Genomic DNA, 8804 nt, shown 5'->3' on the forward strand with positions numbered 1-8804 from the left:
CTCTGAGCGGCAGGTCCTGCAGCGGTGACTCTCTGAGCGGCAGGTCCTGCAGCGGTGACTCTCTGAGCGGCAGGTCCTGCAGCGGTGACTCTCTGAGCGGCAGGTCCTGTAGCGGTGACTCTCTGAGCGGCAGGTCCTGCAGCGGTGACTCTCTGAGCGGCAGGTCCTGCAGCGGAGTCGTGACTCTCTGAGCGGCAGGTCCTGCAGCGGTGACTCTCTGAGCGGCAGGTCCTGCAGCGGTGACTCTCTGAGCGGCAGGTCCTGCAGCGGTGACTCTCTGAGCGGCAGGTCCTGTAGCGGTGACTCTCTGAGCGGCAGGTCCTGCAGCGGTGACTCTCTGAGCGGCAGGTCCTGCAGCGGTGACTCTCTGAGCGGCAGGTCCTGCAGCGGTGACTCTCTGAGCGGCAGGTCCTGCAGCGGTGACTCTCTGAGCGGCAGGTCCTGCAGCGGTGACTCTCTGAGCGGCAGGTCCTGTAGCGGTGACTCTCTGAGCGGCAGGTCCTGCAGCGGTGACTCTCTGAGCGGCAGGTCCTGTAGCGGTGACTCTCTGAGCGGCAGGTCCTGCAGCGGTGACTCTCTGAGCGGCAGGTCCTGCAGCGGTGACTCTCTGAGCGGCAGGTCCTGTAGCGGTGACTCTCTGAGCGGCAGGTCCTGCAGTGGTGACTCTCTGAGCGGCAGGTCCTGCAGCGGTGACTCTCTGAGCGGCAGGTCCTGCAGCGGTGACTCTCTGAGCGGCAGGTCCTGCAGCGGTGACTCTCTGAGCGGCAGGTCCTGTAGCGGTGACTCTCTGAGCGGCAGGTCCTGTAGCAATCGATGTATAAAATCATGTATAAATGTGGCTGACATCAATGTATAAATTCATTTATAATCCTTTATAAATTGCTTAAGAGCACTATCAAACTTCTAACTGCAGTACATACACGAAAACGTATACGTTACTTTTAAAATACTTAAAAAGATTTGTATGTGTGTGTATTACAGTTTAAAGCGTCTGTTAGAGATTGTCATCTTTTGATATAGTTTATTTTGCTGTATTTTCATATACATGCGTAGCACAGTACTACTCAAAGAAACATGCATGAATGAGAAAGTGAAGTGTTGATGTTAATTAGGCTAGTCATTTAGCGCCAATATGCTGAAAAATAGCTGTGGGCTCATTGAGGTGTTCACGCATGCGCGAGGCGCGCGCACAGAAACGCCTAAAGAGAACGGTGGTTTCAAAACTGTTTGAAATCCACCCTACCTGGCGTTCGAAAGCAGCATTTGTCCGCTTTTAGGAGCAAGTTATGTCAGATACTTTAAAAACTCAGTATTTTGCCAAACACGGTTATTATAATAAATTGTGTGGAAATTCCGTTTTCCCTCAGATGAAAAAATGGCGGCTAGACGGCCACAAAATGCATCAGTAAAGCATAAAATAAACAACAATTGAGATTCCTACTTCATTAACATCAGGCAAAAAACAAAACTACACCTTACCGTCAACGAAAAATACATGTTTTAAGCTTATGCAGACATTTTAGCGAGTACGCGGCCAGAAAAACAAAAATACAACATCATTATTTTAAAGGCTACATTACTTTAAAGGTAATTTATACTGTCAAAACAATGTTTCCAATACTTGCAAACGTGGATAATAAAATCATTTCTTGAAAATATGCATTTTACCTGCTTATTTTCGCTCCGATTGGTCCTCTGTGAACTGATAAAAGTGACTCTGGTCGTGCTGTCGCTCCACTGTGCTTAGAAGAGACTGTATCCTTGCGCCAGAGCGGGAATTTTTTTCTAATATTTAAAATCTTTGCAGTTATAAATTTAAATGTACGCTTATTTTCAGTAAAGATCAATGACATATATTATGATATGAAACTATGTGAAAAAAAAAATCCAAACTAAAAACTGAATGTAACAGGACTACTTTGTCAAGCGGAAGGTGTTGTCAGAAGATCATTTGAGAGTGTAGGTCCTGTTTGAGACCGATATAAGTCCAGAGTTTGGAATTTGTAAAAACAAATAATAAAAAAATTTCTAGAGTTTGTGTTTGTAATTGTCCCTGCTAAAATGTGCGCAGTAAAAGAAAAGTGCATTTTGATTATGCACAGGGTACATTGTAATATTGATAATTCACACATTTTCATTTGAAAAAATGAGCTATTTTGATCAGATCCATAAAATATTAAACAGTTATATTTCTTGTTTAAAAAGTGACCATTAACCAAAAGTTTAGAGGTGTAAAGATGTTTTTAAGTGTGAAGTCATTTTGCCCACATAGATCCCACGATGGTCCCATATGTTCAAATCTATATGGGTCCCACATTGTGAAAAACATATGGGACCCACATAAATTGCCCATTTTCAGCCCATGCCCACATAGATCCCATGAAGGTCCCATATGTCCAAACCTATATGGGTCCCACATTGTGAAAAACATATGGGACCCACATAAATTGCCCATTTTCAGCCCATGCCCACATGGAACCCATGCTGCCCGGGTATAACCTACACGGGGCCCACATATCAATGTTGGCTGGGCCCTCGGTGCCACCGATATGACTGGTTATTGTCAAAGCTTGATTATTCACACACTATAAATCTAACACACCCAATATCAGTTTTGTTTGTAGCTGTGTTGCTTACAACATAGCATTGTCTGCCTCTGCCTGCACTGTAAAAAAAAAAAAAAAGAAGTTGGGCAACCAGCTTCAGTAGATTTTTGAGTTTTGTCAAATTCTTGTTTTAAGTTTACACAACGAAGTTGAGAAATTCCCCCACCCCCCGAAAAAAATAAGTTGAGAAAACTCAACTAAAAAATGGTTGCCTTAAACTTTTAAGTTTGCTCAACTTTTTTCTTTAGTTTTTTTACAGTGTGGCATGTTTTTACCCTTCTGTGATTTTTAATTGTAACAGTTGCAAACTTAAAAGAGTGGTCAGGTGCTAATTTGCCCTTTAACATTCAAAGTGTTAATGTATTTAATGGCACACTTAATGTGATGTGCTGAAAAGAAGCTAAATAAACAGCAGACAATGCATTTACAGAACAGGATTTGGGGTTCCTCACTTATTCACTTTCTTGCCAAATTATTAGATTCTAGTTATGTTTTAATACAACAGCAACTCTTTATCAATGTTTTTTTGTAGTCGTTGTGGTGTTTATTAAAAGCAGCTCAATATTCATCCGCTCTGCTGTCGGACTCTTTTTCTGTCACTTTCTGTCACTTTCTCTCACTTAAAATGGTTTTGTGCACAGGCGAGCACCATCAAGTCGTAGCTTTATGTAACTTCAGCGCTTTTGTTCTCACCTTTTTTACCTTATTTACAAGGAGTATCATCTGATACACTTCACTCCCACCACGAGGTCACACTTCTGTTCAAGATGCTCTTGTGGAAATTGAGGTAGTAGAGAAAAGTTGATACAGTTACAAACTCAAATTTCTGGCCAATGTAAGTATGTTTTAACAGTGTCAGTTCACAATGTTATTAGTTACCCTCACAAAAATTAACCATGGTTATAGTACAAATAAAACCATGGTTACTATAGTTAAACCATAAATTAACCATAATTTTTGCTAACCATAGTTTAACCATGGTATTTGTAGTAAGACTGTAATATAAGATATAACATCCTTATATATTATTACTATATTATCCTTATATTCAGGACAATACAGTAATACAGGTTTATACTATATACATTACATTTTTGCAATTCATTAAATACATTACATTATTTAAGTGGGTTTTTATGTTCTGCTTATGCCAGATGCCCAAGAGATCAGCAGTCGACAGGGATTCCATTTTCAAAGTCTTGTTCATCAAAAGAGGACAGAGTCAAAAATGGCAACATAGCTACTCCTAATCAGAGCATCTGGACAGAGCTTAGTAAGCAGCTAGAGAACAAGATCACCGCAAGGCTCTATACACTTTTGTTAAATTAAGCAGACACAACATCTGGACTGCTTTAGGGTTTACTCATGAAAGTGTTAATGAAACAAGTGGCAGCAGTGATGACACTGACTTTGAGCCAGGGTCCCTTTCCCCCAGACCAAAAGATTGCTGGACTTTTGATCTTGAAGTTCCATTTCAGAAATGGATTGAATTTATGCCTGAAACAGTTCAATACAAAAACAAGATCTCTAAAACACAAAAAAGGGAATACACAATTTTGTCTGGCATCCGGACGCATTGTGATAAATCATCATATTTGGCAAGAAGTGAAGAGCCCCTGCACATTTGCCTTTAAAAGAGCCAAGACATATCCATCAGCCACAGAGAAATACATAGAAATCAGAGGCAAGTGTAAGGAGTGTCACATTTGGCCACATTCACATAAAATGTGACAGAGAGCCTGAAATGAACAGCCCAATGGTGCTAAAGTGTTTCATTAAAAACACAGATGACTCCCTGCACACTGGCTGTTCCAAGAGTCCGATGTCTGGTAACTTGCGTGTGCAGATATCCAAAGAACTGTGTGAGGGAAGAATGGAATCCCATGTATGGAGGGTATCGGAGGCAACAAAGCTGATGGATTTTGGAGATCCTGAGCCAAGCTATCTGCCTAATTTGGCCACCCTGCGCAAAGCAAAGCAAGAGAGAAATGCCTTAGAACTAGGCGACAAGGATCCTATTTTGTCACTGCAGATGTTAAAATACAGTGCACCTCACAGTGGTAGCATTAAAGACATCGGACTGGACACGTTTTTCTGTCACTATTGGAGTCAAACACAAATGTATATGTACAAGTCATTATCAAAGACATCTACTAACCTCACTGTGAGTTTTGATGCAACTGGCTCAGTAGTGAGGAAACTACAGAGACCAAACGGCATGTCTGGCCATGTCTTCTTATATCAGGGTGTTCTGGCAGGTGATGAGAGCTCAAGTGTCCCAGTCGTGCAAATGCTGTCAGAGAGATATGATCTTAATGCAATAACACATTGGCTGAAAGAATGGATACTCCAAAAGAGGTTGTAAGTGACTTTTCACTGGCTTTGCTCAGAGCTTTGGTCAAGGCTTTTACTCCTCATCCTGATCTGAGACCTATACATCAATGTGTGTTGTGGCGTCTTACTTTGTGAACAGTCTGCAAAAGTGCCACCTTGTTTTGTCTGGGTTGATGTTTCAAACTGCATCAAGATGATCTGCCAGTGGGACTGCTTGAAGAAAGCAGTGCCATTGGCCTCTTTGTGAGGTCAATGGCACAGCTTCTTAAGTCATAATCCATGGACAATGCTAAAGAGTTACTACGCAGCATTACTATTGTGGCTCTCAGTGAAGCAGAGGGCAATGACAGCTCGGGAGTCCCCCTCATATCAGAAAGGTGCAAGAAATACCTGAAAGCCCAAATTGCAGAAGAGAGTGTCGTCATTCCAGATGTAGAGGGTGAGGACCTGGAAAACGCAGTGGGTGGGTGACCAAACGCAGACAGACCTATGGCAGTGGGTGACAGAAATATGTGAGGAAAGCAGGTCACTTGCCGTGGCTAATGGAGATCATGATAATATGCACTTCCTCCCTGAGATCATTCCCAATATAATCTGGCTTGCAAGCTACTTACCACTCTGGACAGGGGTAATGATCCCTCATTTCCGAAGCACCAACATCATTGCAAGTTCAGCCAATGTTGAAGCAGAGTTCAAAAACATTACACTGCATTACACCTACATTTCACTGCTGGTTATACTCTGTATAATTGTGTACGTGACAAATAAAAAAAATCTTGAATTTTAAACGTGGCCTTTTCAAGCATGAAAACTTGCCGATTCGGGTGGATCGATTCATTGCTCGACATCTGTCCTTCATTGAAGGCAACATGCGCATTTGTTTTGCAAAACAAAAAAGAAAAGAAAAAAGAAAAAGGTGAAGAAGATGCAGCTGTTCCAACAGTGATCGTCAAAGAAACCAATCCACTACCAACTATAACTTGCAGTGTAGATGTAAAACCAGAAATGGATGCTTCCTGTTCTGAGAAGTCTGACATTGTCACAAACATCCATCCAGCAGAGGAAGACCCTGTTGAAAACTGGAGAGGCCTAGCTCTTCCACCCAAAAAGAGAAAGAGGAATTCCTACCTCTCTCCTTATCCTGAATGGCTCCATGCAGATCCATCTGTGAGGGGGAAAAGACTGAAAGTGGAACTGTTGAAAAATGGAAATAATCAACAGCCTGTTAAACTCAGGAAATCACAAATCTCTGTGCTGAACACATGTGCATTTGATGCTTTTTGTCAATGCTTATGTTGTGCTTTCTGTGATAGTGTCACCTTGGCAAATTTTGTTTGTGGTGAAGACTCCAACAAACTCCGCCAGCTAGTGAAAACCATCAGCACCAAGGGTCTAAATGTACAGGCCTACATACAGAGGGCAGAGCTGTTGAATGAAATATTCAAACCTGTCCAACTGAAGTCTGGTGCTCTCCAAATAGATGCACAGTGTCACATCTTTACTTTAACAAGTTCACACTTACATATATCTGGCACGAGTAAGGTAATGCGTATTTGGCGTTGGATGTGCAAGCCTCGCCGAAATGTAAGACAGAAGGGTAAAGTTGTGTGGTCTGGAGGCTCTCGCCGACGTCCGACTGGAGGTCAATACTCACGGCGTCGGACGGGTAAGCCTCGCCGACCGTGGGATGGAAAAGGTTGGGGTTGTCTGGCCGAGAGGTTCTTGCGGCATCCGACGGGAGATCAATACTCACTGCATCGGATGGTTGAGCCTCGCCGGTAGACCGACTAAAGAGCCAAGGTTGCTTGACCGAGAGGCTGTTGTAGCATTTGACGAGAGTTCAATACTCATGGCACGAGCGGGTAGGCATCACCGGTTGTTGAAAGACAAACATATTCGGAAGGTTCTTGCCATGTTCGACGGGAGTTCAATACGCACAGCATCGAATGGATAAGCGCTCGGCCGGGAGGCTCTCGCCGGCATTCGATAGAAATTCAATAATCAAAACGTTGGATGGGTGAGCCTCGCCGGTAGTCGACAGAGAAACGCATTTGCTCCAGCGGGAGCGCTCTTGGAGCATCTGACGGAGAGTTCAATACTCAGGATAATTTGAGTTGGCTAAAAGGGAAGACGCTATGAGGATTCTTGCGCAAATGTAGACAAATCCAATAAGCTACGTCTGATAACACGTCAAAAATCTTGGTGCTACTTGCGTTCCAAAGTTAAGCATACGACAAAATAGGATGTCCTGTGCTAGCGTAGCCCAAATAAATGCCATGAATCTGGATGGATAGGCATGGCTTTGGAAGCGGAGGTGATGTCGACTTTTGAAAGCCAGGCGCTGAGACCCATGATTTTATCAAATGGATTGCCCGATCGATGTCCTACTATTACTACTATAGAGAATCATCGAGAGGAAATCGAGGCGTATATGCTTGAAACGGGGAGTTATGCAGAGCTGATAGATCGATTAGGATGCATTTCTTTCCCCGGAAATTTTCCTAGCAGCCACTCCAACGGGCTAATGCTGAGAAGGTGGTCATTGAAAAGGCTGATCATGAACCCTTGTTTAATTGCACCGCCTATAGGGGAAAAACTGAACAGATTATAACGGTGAAACAGCTGAACGTAATGAAAAACTCAGAAAAATGGCTACTTTTGATGTCCACGTTCAATGATTTACGATTGTTGCAACGTTTCTATCAAATAAATGGCTAAATATTAAAGATTAAGTGGACATTTTAATTAAGAGTTGTTTAGCCGAATGGGGATTAGATCGCACAATGACAAGTAGACGATTGTTGTACTATTTGAGTCGTCTGTAGGCTTTGATGAAACGCGTATGCATGAAATGGTGCGCGGCGCATTATACACGTCACATGAAATGTCACGTGTCTTTACGGGTTGTGTATGAACGCACGCACAGATTCCGGAAAATCACTGGCAGTGTGAATGCAGCAAATCTAACGACCCGGGAACAATTGCCGGAACACATTACCCGTGTATTTTCCGGAATCTCTGTGTGAAAGGTATGGAATAGAAAGGGGCTATATTACTGACATTAATATCCAATGAGAACTTCTATGGATTGACACTGATCTGGGAAAAAACTCAATTTCCTTTGAGTGAATTTCCCTCAAATCGAATTGAAACGCGATCGATTTTAACCCTTTTGACTGGCGCTAAGCCAGAGAAAGGCAAGCTCAGAAAAAAGAAGAAATAAAATAAAGAAGTAAAAAGAAAGACGTGCTCAGTGCTTTACCTATTTCATTACGGTTCAGTGTTTTCAACCAAATAAAGTTTAAGTCACACTTAAGTTAAATGATCAATTAAGTGTTTCCAAAACCATAGAAACTGTAAAATATTAGTCCTAAGAAGTGGAACACATCACTAATGAAGCAATTTGTAATTTTCAGTTGTATTTTTATTAAATGCTTTAAGCACTTTTTAAGATCGATCCAAAATAATAAAATAGAAAGGAAAATAGAATTCTGACTTTTGTTATTTTATATATATATATATATATATATATATATATATTACAATCTCACACTGAAAAATAAACAAATCAAAATTTACAGTATATACATAGGTTAAATATTACCAAAGGGCAAAATAATATCATTCATTTATTTTTTTTTTCTAGTAAAATGCACTCTTTAAACTGTTTCCATATCATCTCTTTCTGCATGCCCTGAGGTTGGTAAATGGAAAAGACTTTAGCAGGGCAATGAACATATTTCCCTGCTACGCCAGGAAAGCCTGTGTGTATGTGAGGACTGTTTGAACCCTGCTTCAGTTCCATTTTACAAAATCTGCACAAGCGACCAATGAGTTCAGTTTCGGGCCTTTAGTGTTTTTGCT

Source organism: Barbus barbus (genome assembly GCF_936440315.1).
Source record: "Barbus barbus genome assembly, chromosome: 29".
Lineage (NCBI taxonomy): Eukaryota > Metazoa > Chordata > Actinopteri > Cypriniformes > Cyprinidae > Barbus > Barbus barbus.